Here is a 13804-nt window from a genome sequence, read left to right as displayed (position 1 = left end):
CACCTTGTTATAGGAAGGATGTTATTAAACTGGAAAAAGTGCAGAAGAAATTTACAAGGATGGTGCCTGGACTCAATGATCTGTGTTATGGGGAGAGATTAACAAGCTAGGGCTTTTCTTTTTAGAGTGTATAGGCAACTGAGGGGGGAGTTTATAGAAGTGTATAAGATCATGAGAGGCATGGATAGAGTAAATCCACTCAGACTTTTTCCCAGGCTTGGGGAATTGAGGACTAGAAGGCATCAGTTTAGGGTGAGCGGGAAAACAACATAAGGGAACCAGAGGGGTAACATTTTTACATAGAGGGTGGTACGCATGCGAAATGAGCTGCCAGCAAAAATGGTTGAGGTGGGTACATTAATAACATTTAAAAGGCATTTGGACAAATATATAGATAGGAAAGGATTAGAAAGATATTGGCCAAGTGCAGGAAAATGGGGTTAGAGTGGACGGACATTTTTGATTGGCAGGGACCAGTCTAGGCCAAAGGGCCTGTTTTGGTGCTGTAGGAGTCTATCGCTCTATGACATTAAGATATATCTGGTTTGCAATGTCTTTTAAGGGATAAAATCTTGCCCAGTCTGGCCTACATGAGAATCCTGACCCACAGCAATGTGGTTAACTCTTAACTGTCTTCTGAAATGTCCAAGCAAGCTCCTCAGTTCAAGGGATAAGTAATAAGTGAAGGCCTAGCCAGCAATATTAACATAACCATGAATGAATAAAAAAAGGTTGCAACTGAAGATAGTTAAAAGCTACAAAGTGATAATGTGCTAAGTAAAAGCAATTATTCTAATAATTAATCATGTGCAGTCAAATTAAGTCATTAAACTGTAGAGAATATAAAAGGTTTAATGCATTGTTTACAAATGTCCTTGTAAAAAATATGAGTGCCAGTCATTAATGTCATATCTGTTCAGAAATCTGATCTCAGGTCTCAGTGGTTCAGACTTGTCAATGCAGAAATCCTACTGTAATTCCCAATGGTCTGGCACTGTCAGCACAGAAACAATTCATTAATTCTCAATGGTTCAGTGCTGTTGTACTGAAACCCCACTGCTATCCTCAATGGTCCAGAACTGTCAACGCTTTTAATTGTCTAGCACTGATATTAGGGAAATGTTACTGCTCAATGATTCAGCACTGTCAGTACAGAAATCCTACTGCAGCTCCCAATAGTCAGCACTGTCAGTATATAAACCCAACTGCAGCTCTCTATGGTCAGTTCAGTCAGTACAGAAATCCTACTGCAGCTCTCTATGGTCAGCACTGTCAATACAGAAATCCTACTGCAGCTCTCTATGGTGAGCACTGACAGTACAGAAATCCTAGTGCAGCTCCCTATGGCCAGCACTGTCTGTACAGAAATCCTGTTGCAGCTCTCTATGGTCAGCACTGTCAGTGCAGAAATCCTACTGCTGCTCACTGTGGTCAGCACTGTCAGTACATTAATCCTACTGTATCTCTCTATGGTCAGCACTGTATATACAGAAATCCTACTGCAGCTCTCTATGGTCAGCACTGTCAGTACAGAAATCCTTCTGCAGCTCTCTATGGTCAGCACTGTCAGTACAGAAATCCTTCTGCAGCTCTCTATGGTCAGCACTGTCAGTACAGAAATCCTACTGCAGCTCTCTATGGTCAGCACTGTCAGTACAGAAATCCTTCTGCAGCTCTCTATGGTCAGCACTGTCAGTACAGAAATCCTACTGTAGCTCTCTATGGTCAGCACTGTCAGTACAGAAATCTTATTGCAGCTCTCAATGGTTCAGTATTGTCTGTGCTGAAATCCTACTGCAATCTGAGATTTAACCACTCTGTTCAGAAACTTCATGTCTTATCTGACCCACATTGGCTTCTGAAGCTGATGTCCTCTTCTTCCCAAAGTGAGGCTATCTCCTGCTCCATAATATTACCAAGCTCTGTCATTACCAATTAATCTCAGCTCACCTGCTGCAGAAACCCTCATCATGTCTTTGTCCCTTCTAAACTAATTTCCAATACTGTCCTCAAGCTGTTCAGCTCATTCTAAAGTTCTGTTTCCTATCCATAAAGCAATCTGGATCTTACACTACTCTGATGACATGTGCTAATAAAATCTGGCCTACCGTCTCTCTCAACCACCCTGATCTTGCTGATTTTCATTTGATTTAGCCAGCAATACCTCTCATTTCAAATTTTCAGCATGTTTATATCATTTTGCCTCTTCCTATTTTTTAAAACTTCCTCCAGCCTCTCAAACTGCATCTAAACTAATCGTGTCTCAATCTGACACTTAGCTATTTTGCACTCTTCAATCTGTCCCCCTATCTACAGTTGTGTATTCAGCTACCTAGACCCCTCACACTGAAAATGCAATTATTAACACACCCATCTCTCCTTTAGTTTACCCATCCCAACAGCTACATACTGTTGGCTTGCATTGATTTTTACCTTTCGCTTATGCTTCTGTGATATACGTTGGCATGTTTCGCAATACCCATAGGCCGATGTTCTAAAAACAATCCATCAACTGTTTAAGAAGTATTTAAGAGGGAATCGGATTATTATCTGAAAGAAAAAGAATTTGCAGGGCTACGAGGAGAAGGCTGGTGAATGGCATTGAGTAAGTTAGTCCTTTAGAGAGACAGAACAGAAGTGATGGGCCAAATGGCTGCTTGTTGTGTTGTAACCATCCTGATTCTAAGCACTATAAAACAAAATGGAATGGTCAAAGTTAATAGCTTTGTATTATCTAAATCCACACATTATAATATCATTCTCATTCTGGTACAGAGGCTACCATACAGAATAAGGGATCATTCAGACCAGTACGTCTGTGCTAATGTGTTGAATAAAGCTCAACATTCTTACTCTTGTTGATATTCTGTACACGTTAAGACTTGTTTCTTGACAGGCTTTCTGAAAATGTCTCTTGTGATTGGACATTCTAGGATGGAGAAACCACTTTGAATAATTTAACAACATACAGATAAAAGAGTGTTGGAATTAAATATTTACATTACTTGCCTTAACCTAAGGTTGCAAGGCAGCTCTGTCATGCTTCTTTCAAATGCTGATAGTTTTGCATCATCTCTGCTTTAACATTGATGTGGGATCAAAAGTGAGAATCAGGATTGCTGTAAACATTATTGATGAATTCTTTGTGCTATCTTTTGACAACCAGATAATATGGAATTTCTTTTACTGTACTTATTACAAATGTCTGATCGATGCTCAAATCAACTAATCAATTTTGTGGATAAGAATACATCAAAGTAAAGTACTCATTGATTAAAAAAAACTGGAATGGATTATTGCAACAAAAGCATTGTGACAAAACTGTTAGAAACCTCACACTAAAAATACTTTGAGAACATTAGCCTTACTCTGATTAAAGACAGCACTAATGGCAGATCTCCTTCTTGAAGGCTCTATGCAAAAAGAAGTGAGCCTCTATATTAAGTTGTTATAATAACTTATTATCCACAATCCATAAAGCATATAATATGTTATTTTCCAATGTTGTTGTATCTGTGCAACTTGCTCCTCCAAAAAGACAACAATTCAAAATAATTCTGATACAGGTTAATAATGTGAAAAGAATTGGCCTTCCGAAAATAGCAGAAGTACTCAAGCTTGTCCTAACTTCATCTGCAATAGTGCACTTTCTGTGATACAAATTTAGTTTATTTTCTAAGAGGCCTACAGGGATGGTTACATTGGTGCCTGATTCACAATATCCTGATGAATCAAAGTCAACCAGCCTGGTTTAAAATTTAATAAGCCTAGCTGTCAACTCTCAAACAGTGTTAATGGGTTCATTCTCCACAGCCACTACCAGTCACAGTCCACTTGCCAACCAACTCACTCTCCCCTCATGCAGTACAAACGTTGATTTCCCTCTTGCTATTCTTGTAAAATGTCCTGATGAGTGCAATACAAAAAGCTTTGACAACATGCATCTTTTTTAAAAAATACTCATGGCTTTACATTCTTCATCTTCCCAGGAATGAATGGGAAAGTGCTGACCAGGAATGAAAATTTACACGAGCAAAATAAAGGCCAAAAATTAATCAAATAACACTTCACTCTTATTTTTTCTGGTTATTTCTACATAGTTTGTGTAGCTTCATCAGAGATAGGGGTATGTTGCTCACATCCCTACTCTGACTGCTGTGATCCACTTCAATGAGGCCTTCAACAATGACTTCTTTACTTAAACAGGGTTAAAAAATCCCACAACACCAGGTTATAGTCCAACAAGTTTAATTGGAAGCACACTAGCTTTCGGAGCGTCGCACCTTCATCAAGTGATAGTGCCGACTGATGAAGGAGCGACACTCCGAAAGCTAGTGTGCTTCCAATTAAACCTGTTGGACTATAACCTGGTGTTGCGTGATTTTTAACTTTGTACACCCCAGTCAAACACCAGCATCTCCAAATCGTACTTTAACAGGGGCAGACTTGGCCATTGGGAGGCAGACCAGCAGGTGGCATATGAACATCCTGTTCTGTTTCCAATGTTCTGTTTATTGAACAATTTGCTCTTTATTTAACAATATATCTCCTCTAGCTCATAAAAGGTATGAAAGGTCTTGTCTGGCACCCTAGCAATAATCTAGTTGCATATTCATTCTGCCTTCAATCCTTCATTAGTGCAATTCTCTGTCAGCCTATAAACATCATTAAGAAGAAATCTATGCTTTTGCCAAGTCTCTGCTTCCTTCACCGTCTGATAATGAAACTTCAATGAAATTTTTTAAACACCAATAATATCTCTTTGCACAATGCTGCGTTCTCATCAATGCCCGATCTACTAATGGGCACTATTAGCAATGCTTCCCAAAGTTTAAAGCAATGCTCTAAGCTTGACCTTCGAATCGTGAAGAGTTCTGAATCTGATAAACCTTTTCTTTCCCTTCTCCAATTCGTGAACCTGAAACAGTCCCTTAATAGCCTGGAAAGCTTGCAGGAGTAGCAGGCTGGTTTCCATGCTTAACATTATTCCTAGAGCTGTTCCTGTGTGTGTCCTGCTGCTCCTGCTTCAGGTTGATGCTCATTGCTCTCTGGTCTCTCGTTCTATATTTAAGCCTTTTCTGCTGTTTCCATGTTGTTCCAACATCCTGGTGAGTCTTCAAAATATTCTTGGATCTTCTTGACCACAAGGTTCACTACAGTTGCTGAGTTTGATGTTTCTTTTTGCTTTCTCTGGGTCCATCATGTTTGGATTTGTATTTGGGGTCTAACTTTGTTTAGTCTCCCAAAGTAATATTGTTGGAGGAACTTTCTGTGAGTACTCTGTCTTTACAGCTTGATCTTCATACAGATATGCTCTTCACACTTGAAAGTAGCTTCTGTCACCTTCCAGCTTTAGCTGTCTACTGAATCATGTGACTCATCATCACTACATCATCATGATTATTGATGATTGTGATGTTAAGTTCAATATTCTGCAGGGAGATGTGCTCAGGAATGTTGGTTAATGTGTTACTGTGTTTTCCTGCCTTGGCTGGTCTCAGTCATTAAACTATTTTCTATACAAAATCCAGGAGTGCAGCACTATATTCTTCCTACTGACCTCCTTGGTAACCACTCACCATACTGTTGAGTAAATCACCACAAGCTACAATTAATTCAGCTACCTATTAAGAAATCTCACAGATAATCATGCATTGAAACAATTATTTAAACTTTATTGGATGTAGCAACCAAAATAAACCCCTCAAGCAAGTAAGTTAAGCCTAACAGCCCAACTTGCCTCTTACCTGGTCAATAGTGGAACTTGGCCATATTCCTGCTAACAGTCATCTCTGGAAGTGTCTAGGGTTTGATCCTTACGTAAAGTTGTTCTCCAGAGTTTTGCTAATGGTGGAGTTCTGGTGTTGGATTCTTATACAAATTTTTGTCCTTCAAGTTTATGAGGTAATAGATTGATGATTTCTTAAAGTCCTTTCATCCAAATTACTGCAAGTCTGCAGCTTGCCTTATCAAAAGTAGCTTTGCTTTTCCATGTTACATTTGGCATTGACTGTCTGTTTGAATAAACAGCTTTCCTGTGATTAACTCCTTAAAATCTTCTGCAGACAGTTCTTGTCCTTCGTGGCAATAAGGCATCTAGTTTATCCAGAAGGTGTCAAAGCAGTTTTGTTTGTGTAATCTTGCAAACACGTAGCTAATTGCTTTCAGTCTCAGTGTGTCTTTGTCCCTTAACAGCTTATTCCAGACAGTTACTGCTGCTTCTTTTTGTTTATCTTTTGCTGATTCCTTCAGTCCATGAACCATTATTAAAGTTCTGAAGTCTATAATATCACATTATCTTCTGGTCTCAGCTACAAGTTTTTTCCTCTAAGAAAGACTATTTCTCTCTTACTCCTGCAGCAGCGCATCCAAGGAAGGGTCAATGCACAACCCTTGCCCATTTGGACTCAGAAATTATTCTGACACTTGTTCCTCTCTTCACCTCAACGTGAAACTCTGTCAATGTGCATTGTTCTTTTATATACTGGAGATGAGTTTTTTTTAGATTAGATTAGATTACTTACAGTGTGGAAACAGGCCTTGAATGGATGCAAAAAGTAGAAGTAAAATTATTATAAGGTGCGCTGAATGTACTTATGGGCTTCCCACATAACCATTGCATTCACCTCTGCACACCCCCACAAAGCTCCTACACCACCATTCTCAGCATGTCAGAAACCTATATCATATTAATTTTTGAATTTGTTTTATAAAATGTATACAAGTCAAAATCAACAGACTTAGAGTTGTGTTAGATCTGCCAAATCAGATTAGAAATGAAAGAAAGCTTTTGCATGAACGTACATGTTGGTGAATGCTCCTAAGTAATCTGTCCTTTTGTCACTCTGCAGTGCTTTTTATCGCAGTACCTGCGGGCACCACAAATATATCAAGCAGTCGACACAAGTAGTGAAAACTCACATCTGCAACTCGCATCACACCAAGTTGCACCTTGCAGCAATTAATCAATAGACCTGTAGGACAGTTTTAACCAAACAGAGCATTAGATTTATTTAATTTTGGTATGTTTTCATATTATACTAATTTACAAATTGATCAATACACCAGCTTTAATTGTAATGTTTTAGCACTGATGTCTAGTTGTTAGCTTTTAATTCAGCTATTTCATGCCTTGGAAAAAGGCAGAAAGGGATACATAAATTGACATTTTAATGAATAGTTTCCTATTCCCAGTGCAGTTGGAATGTTTTTTTAGTTCTGTGGCAATACATTTATGAAGACCAATATTGTTATATAAAGGAATTTGACCTCAGTATAACTGTCACAGGATTCTCCATAATATTTTGCTGGAGAAACAACTATTTGACTTAAAAATTGCATTGGAGACAAAATGGAGGCTCACTCTTTGATATGTATGGGCCTAGTGATGTAACGTAGCTTTCCTGTGTACCACCAGAAGAAGTTACTGTTATTGTATGATGTTGTTGATTTCTTAAATAGTTCTTTACTTAATGCATTTTTAGCTGTTAGCCAGATCATTCTCGAAATGATTATTTTCACGATGTTAATTTAGAGGATGACAATAAGCTGAGTGATCATGATCCTTGCATATTGTTACGTGGGCACTAGGTGGCCCTCATCAGAAGCAGGAACCTTGTATAATTAAACTCCAATGTTGTTTCTTATAATACTTGTTATTCTTTGACAGAACAAACTAGAAGATCCAGAAATAAAACAGCACCTAATTATTATCACATACAGGATTACTTGGACACACAACCCTTTGTTAAAGTGTAAAAGGTAGAAAGGTCATTTGTGAAATAATTGAAGACCCTGTAGAGTGAGAGAGATATACACCCCAATTTAATAGTAGCTTTCCAGACTGTTTGATACCTTTCCAGAGGCAAACAAGTACATTTAATGGCAACATTATTGTCAATAGCAGCTCCTGAAGCCAAAAGCTCCATTCCGATTAATCTCAGCTAATAAAACACCTTCGCCTATACTTGGCGCACAATGTAAGAGTCAAAAAGTGTAGTGCTGGAAAAGCATCTGAAGAGCAAGAGTGTCAACATTTCGGGCACAAGCTCTTCATCAGGAATGCAAGATGCTGTCAGTACCAATGCAAAGAACCTCATTTTGCAAATAGCTGGATGTTAGGGAAGATGCTGGAAATATAGTGAGGGAAGCTGTCAGGAGGGGATCCTCATGCCTTTCCACTTTCATGACACATTACCACTGGACAGAACTTGAGTGATACAGCTACCCTCTAGGCAGCCAATTGATCCAATTAACAGCCCAATTAAGCAGAACTGGCATCCCTGCCAGTATGCCTCATGGTAAACACCTTTCCAGAATCTTCCCAGTTAGGCAGTAGGGAAGAAGGGAGCTCCTCACCATGGCAATAATGGGTGATCCTGAAGCTGAGGCTGTGGGCTTAGAGCAAGCCCCCAAAAATTGATCACCAGTGCTTCTGTCAGGCTCCAACCAAGTCAAACAAATGCTGGTTGTCACCATGGAGAAACCCTCTCCTTGCTCTTGCAATCTTGGCAATAACCACCTCTATCCTCTGGTGCACTGTGGTAGGAGATATGGCTGGACCACCAACAGTGAGCAAACTGCAACAATAAATCACACAGATGAAAAACAACAAAGCCTGTGGCCCTAATAGCTCAGGTCTTCAAAGATCGTGGACATTTGCTCACATCAAAACTCTATTTACTTATCCTTTAGATTTAGGAAGAAAAATAAATCCCCTGGACTTCAGGAATGTGACAACTACAACTATCTTCAAAAAGATAAAACAGGCTGTGGAAACGTTTGTCCAAACCAGAGAAAATCCGAGCACACATTCTCCTAAATTGCCTGTGTCCTGTGATTAAGGAAATCCTGCCAGAGTTATGGTGGATTCTGTAATCAGTGGGGAGAAATTCACATTTCATTAAGGTCTGAAAATCTATTGGATCTTCTAGTAATCAGGCACCAAATTGGTCCCAGTGGGTATTGACTGGGATAAGGACCCTGATTGATGATGTACTGCATGCCAGAGGTTTTTGGCCAATTGGAGTCCAGCAGCTCTAGCACTCAGCTATGCCATCGAGGTGGCTGTGTCTGTTGCCAGGACAACATCTCCTGGTCTCCACATTGACAAGCTGCCTGCACTGCTCAACAAATTGGGTGGCTGCCTGTATTTTCAGTCACACCCGGAGCTGAGGCAATTATGGCCTAGTGGAAATAGGCCCTAAAGTGGTCATTAATTGAAAAGCTTACAAAGATACTTTGATGCTCCCCATTATTAATTAATCACTGAAAAATCTTAATTAGTGACAGGATGGGAAGCTTAAGCTTGGGCATTCCTAGCACACAATCCACTGGAAGCTGGAAGCTGGCAGTATCCTGGGATACCACCACCCAATCTAATTAAGTTACTACCCTGTCTCCAGACTTGCTGGTTGTGGGATTGGAAGATTCTGGTCACATTGCAGCTTTAGATCTTCTGGAGGAACCTCTGACATGGCCTAGGTTGCCAGGAAAATCTAAGAAAAATGTCCAGCACAACATCAGGGACTCATCATTGTATTCATTGACCTGATCAAAGCATGTGGTTTGGTAATCATAAGGCTCTGCAGACAGTTCTCCAGGGTTTTGGATGACCAACAATCTTTCTTATGATCCAGCAATATGGTGATATGAATGCAATCATCATGAGTGGGACGTCTAAAACAGATGTCTGCAAAATCCAGACAACTGTCAAGTCAGGTTGTGTGATAGCCCTTATACTATTAACAGCTGAAAATGTGTTGCTGGAGAAGCGCAGCAGGTCAGGCAGCATCCAGGGAACAGGAGAATCGACGTTTCGGGCATTTTCAGCTCTGATCTCCAGCATCTGCAGACCTCACTTTCTCCTTATACTATTTACAGTCTATCTGGCTGTACATACTCACCTCATCAATGATCAACTACCCTCTGGTGTTTTAAATAATGCTTAAATGGACAACTCTTTTACCGCAGTTGCCTCTGTGCCAAAACTAAACTGACCACCATGGTTAGACATGACCTCTGGTACCCAGGTGGCTACTGTGTCATTGCCCACTTTGCAACAGCTTTCCAAGCCACTTTTAATCTCTTCAATTCACCTGCATACAAAACACTTTGCCTGTATTGGAATGTTCTTGTAGTTGAAAAGTGTGGCGAAAGGAAAGCACAGCAGGTTAGGCAGCATCTGAGAAGCAAGAGAGTCGATGTTTCGGGCATAAGCTCTTCATCAGGAATGTGGAGGGAAGGGGGTGAGATAAATAGAGGGGTGGGGTAGGGTGGGACTTGGGAGGAGGTAGCTGGGTCTCCCGGACCTGTCCTTGAATGGTGCCGAAAGAAAGCCCATATGTCAATCCAAACCTTGTCAGCCAAATATTCTACCTCTTCTATGTGCTGAAGTAAAGACTTTGGAATATGAGGCGCACTTTTTGTAACTGCTGAGCCACCTCTCTCAAAGGGCCACCACTGATGAGGAGATCTAATAGTTACGGTGACACATGTTTGATGCCAAAGCCCTCACAAATCTATGAAAGTCCCATTAAAGAGGTGGGGTCACCATGATATCATCACTGCAATGAGACCTGGGCTTTGTATCAGCAACACATAAGAACATGAGGGAAATTCCATCAGCAGTGCCTTTGCTACATTTTCAAGTTTTGATGGAAGGACAGTCAAACAAATACTGGTGTTCATTTGAAAGCTATCACTGCAAGCATTCAGATAAAACTTGTGCAAAAACCCTTCACAATGGACTGGACAATGTTGTCTGGATGGGCAAAATGCATCCCCCAGTGAGACTCTGTTTTTTCACATTTTAAATGGCAAATGTTTCAGAAGAGGACAAAGAAAGTTAAAGACACTCTGAAGCTCCCCATTAAACATTTAGCACTGACATTAATGACTGGAAGGAATTTGCTCCCATTTGTTCAGAATGTAACAACCTGTCAATCAAGCTGTACTGTGCTTTTGAGTCCAAAAGCCGGAATGATGAAGCAGTGTGGTGGCAGAGAAGGAAAGAAAAGGAAGCAACTCCTGCTCTTCGGATCGCACTGCCCCATGCAACATCATGCCCCAAGTGTACAAAGATTTGGGGGTTGAGAATGGGCCTGTTCAGCAGAAATGCACAACCCCAAGTAGACGTCATCCTAGAATTGAAGGACAGCCATGACGACAATGATGGTCATGTCTAGTGGTGACATTGCAGAAACTGCTCTCTCTTCTGAGTAAATGACAGCCAGGAGTGTACAGTTACAAAGTGAATGCTACAAAAGGTATTTGAAGGGAAAATAAATGCATTGATTGTAAACAAATAAATTGTCTGTGATTTTGGCTGTCACTTGTAGCTCAACCCATTATTTGACCCCAGTTTAATTCTAAACGGCAGGGCCCAGGGGATCACAGTGTTAATAGTGAGTCACAAACATACTTAATAATGTAATTTATTATAACATGAATGTAAGGATGTCAGTTTGATTAGAACATGTTTTATTTAGTTTGCATTTAATGGTTTACAAAAGGGAAATCCATAATAGATTAATTTGTGTTTCTTGCAGATAATAATAGAGAATAATTTTCAGAAATAGCTCAGTCAATTAAAAGGCTGTCCTTAACTGTTACCCTTTTCACACAGAGTATAGGTGATCCACCTCACCTACTGTCAGATCTACAATTTGCTAGCAATCAGGGCTGACCTATCTTTTCATACATAATAACATGTGCATGGTGATTTAACCTCTTTCCTTCCTGAATATACAAGTTGACAGGTACCTCCCTTAGTGATTGTACATTTCTGAGATACTGAGTTTCAGTCTACAATGCCTGCGTCATAAGCACACTGCCGTATGGCAGTGAAACATGGACTACATATGCAAGACAGGAGAGAAGGCTGAACACCTTCCACTTGAGGAATGTCTGCTGTATTCTGGAAATATCCTAGCAAGATAGAGTGTCCAATGCAGCGGTCCTATCTTGCGCTGGCCTTCCCAGCATGTACACTTTGCTCAGGCAGGATGGCCACATCCCAAAGGATATCCTCCATGGAGAGCTCGCATCCGGGAAGAGACCTTCAGGGTGACTCCAGCTGCGTTACGAGGATGTCTGCATGAGGGACATGAAGGCACTTGCTATTGTTTCGGAGTCCTAGGAATGACTTGCAGCTGATTGCATGAGATGGAGAAGCACCCTGAGCCAACACCTCAAAACAGGGGAAAAGAAGCTGATGAGTGCTGCAGCAAACAAGCGGGCACGCAGGAAGGAGTGCAGCAGTTCGAGCAGCTCAACAATCACATACAGATGTGACCTCTGCGACTGGGAGTATCACTCCGGTATTAGTCTCTTCAGTCACAAGCAACATTGCTTCAGGGAAGCAGAAAGCTAGAACAATGAGGATACAACCCATGGTCAGCCATGACCGAAAGGGGCCTCACGAGTTTCGGTACCTGCAATCAACAGCCAGAGATGCTAAACTGAGGTTATTGCGCTTCTCCACAAGGAATGAAGGGAAAAGTTGGAGAGAAGCCTTATTCAAGCTCTTTTATACAAAACCAACTATGGAAATAGCCTGCAGCTGGTTACTTGCCTGACTTCTTAGCTGGAAAAATGGCATGCGGTGGGAAGGGAATTTAATCAGGAAAAAAATGAAAGGAAAATCAGGATTAATGTTATATTTTATAAATTTTATAAATTCAAATGTATAGGTCAATACAGCCCTGAGAACTTACCATCCATCACTAAGTTATATCATAATAAGGTTGAGATGCTTTACTTATAATAGACTGATAGTGCTGTCCGGTTATCTAGGATGCATAAAGATCATGGAATAGTACAATATGGAAGAAGGCAGTTTGTCTCATTGAGTCTCTTTTGAAAAGCAATCAGTTAACAGAACTTTCTGCACTTTCCCAATATCCCTGCAAATTTGGCTTCTTCAAGTATCTCAATTACCTTTCTGAGTTGGTATTAAATCTGCATCCATTACCCTATAAGGTAAGATATTCAAAATCCTAGGTGCCATCCATAGCTAAACCACATTGAGAAGACAAAAGAATCTGAGACAGCCTGACAAAAAAAATCACTCCAGGGCAACAGATCCCAGGGTTCTCTGATATCCTTCTCAGTTTATTTAGGTTGATGCAAGTAGAGACCTGAAAATGAGACTGGTACGTTGCTCTTTTACGTTGCTCTTTTACGTTGCTCCAAATGAACGGGTCAACAATTTTCTGTTGACTTGGAAGTCCTTTCATGAAATGAGTTGCCCAAACAGATTCTAGTGATATTTTTGCTGTCACTGTCCACAGTGTGGGTCATGAAAAAAAATTCACAGCAGAAATTACCTGAAAATGGTCAAACATGGGAATATAGTGGATAAGAAGTAATAATTCAGAAGAGCCAAACAGCCAAACAAGATATGTATTAGGGAACTGAAATAGCTAAAGACGAAGCTGAAAGAAACAAATATTTTACAATCCCCAATGATCAGAATCATTTGTGAAGCATTGGCACCACTCTTCTTGGATGAATTGTTTGATGAAGCTGCATCCATGGGGCTGGGAAACTATGACTTAATTTTATAGCTGTTAAATGTCTCAAGCCATGACTTCTGCTGCCATCTTGGTGGATGTCTCAATTCAGAGTGCTGGATACCAATCATTAGAAGCACTGGCCACTACTGGACTGTAGGCAGTCTCCGACAATGGATTATTCTATAGGCTGGACTCTACAAGGTTAAGAGAAGTGGTTTTGCTGAGCCCAGTCAGACAGGCCCCAGCGAAATGAGCGAGTCTGGGGTGAAGGGGAAAGAGGAGGAGGT

This window comes from Chiloscyllium plagiosum, unplaced genomic scaffold (assembly GCF_037043375.1).
Source record: "Chiloscyllium plagiosum isolate Xiang-an unplaced genomic scaffold, Cpla_swu_hap1 HiC_scaffold_6, whole genome shotgun sequence".
Classification (NCBI taxonomy): domain Eukaryota; kingdom Metazoa; phylum Chordata; class Chondrichthyes; order Orectolobiformes; family Hemiscylliidae; genus Chiloscyllium; species Chiloscyllium plagiosum.
Note: the sequence above shows the minus strand (reverse complement) of the source record.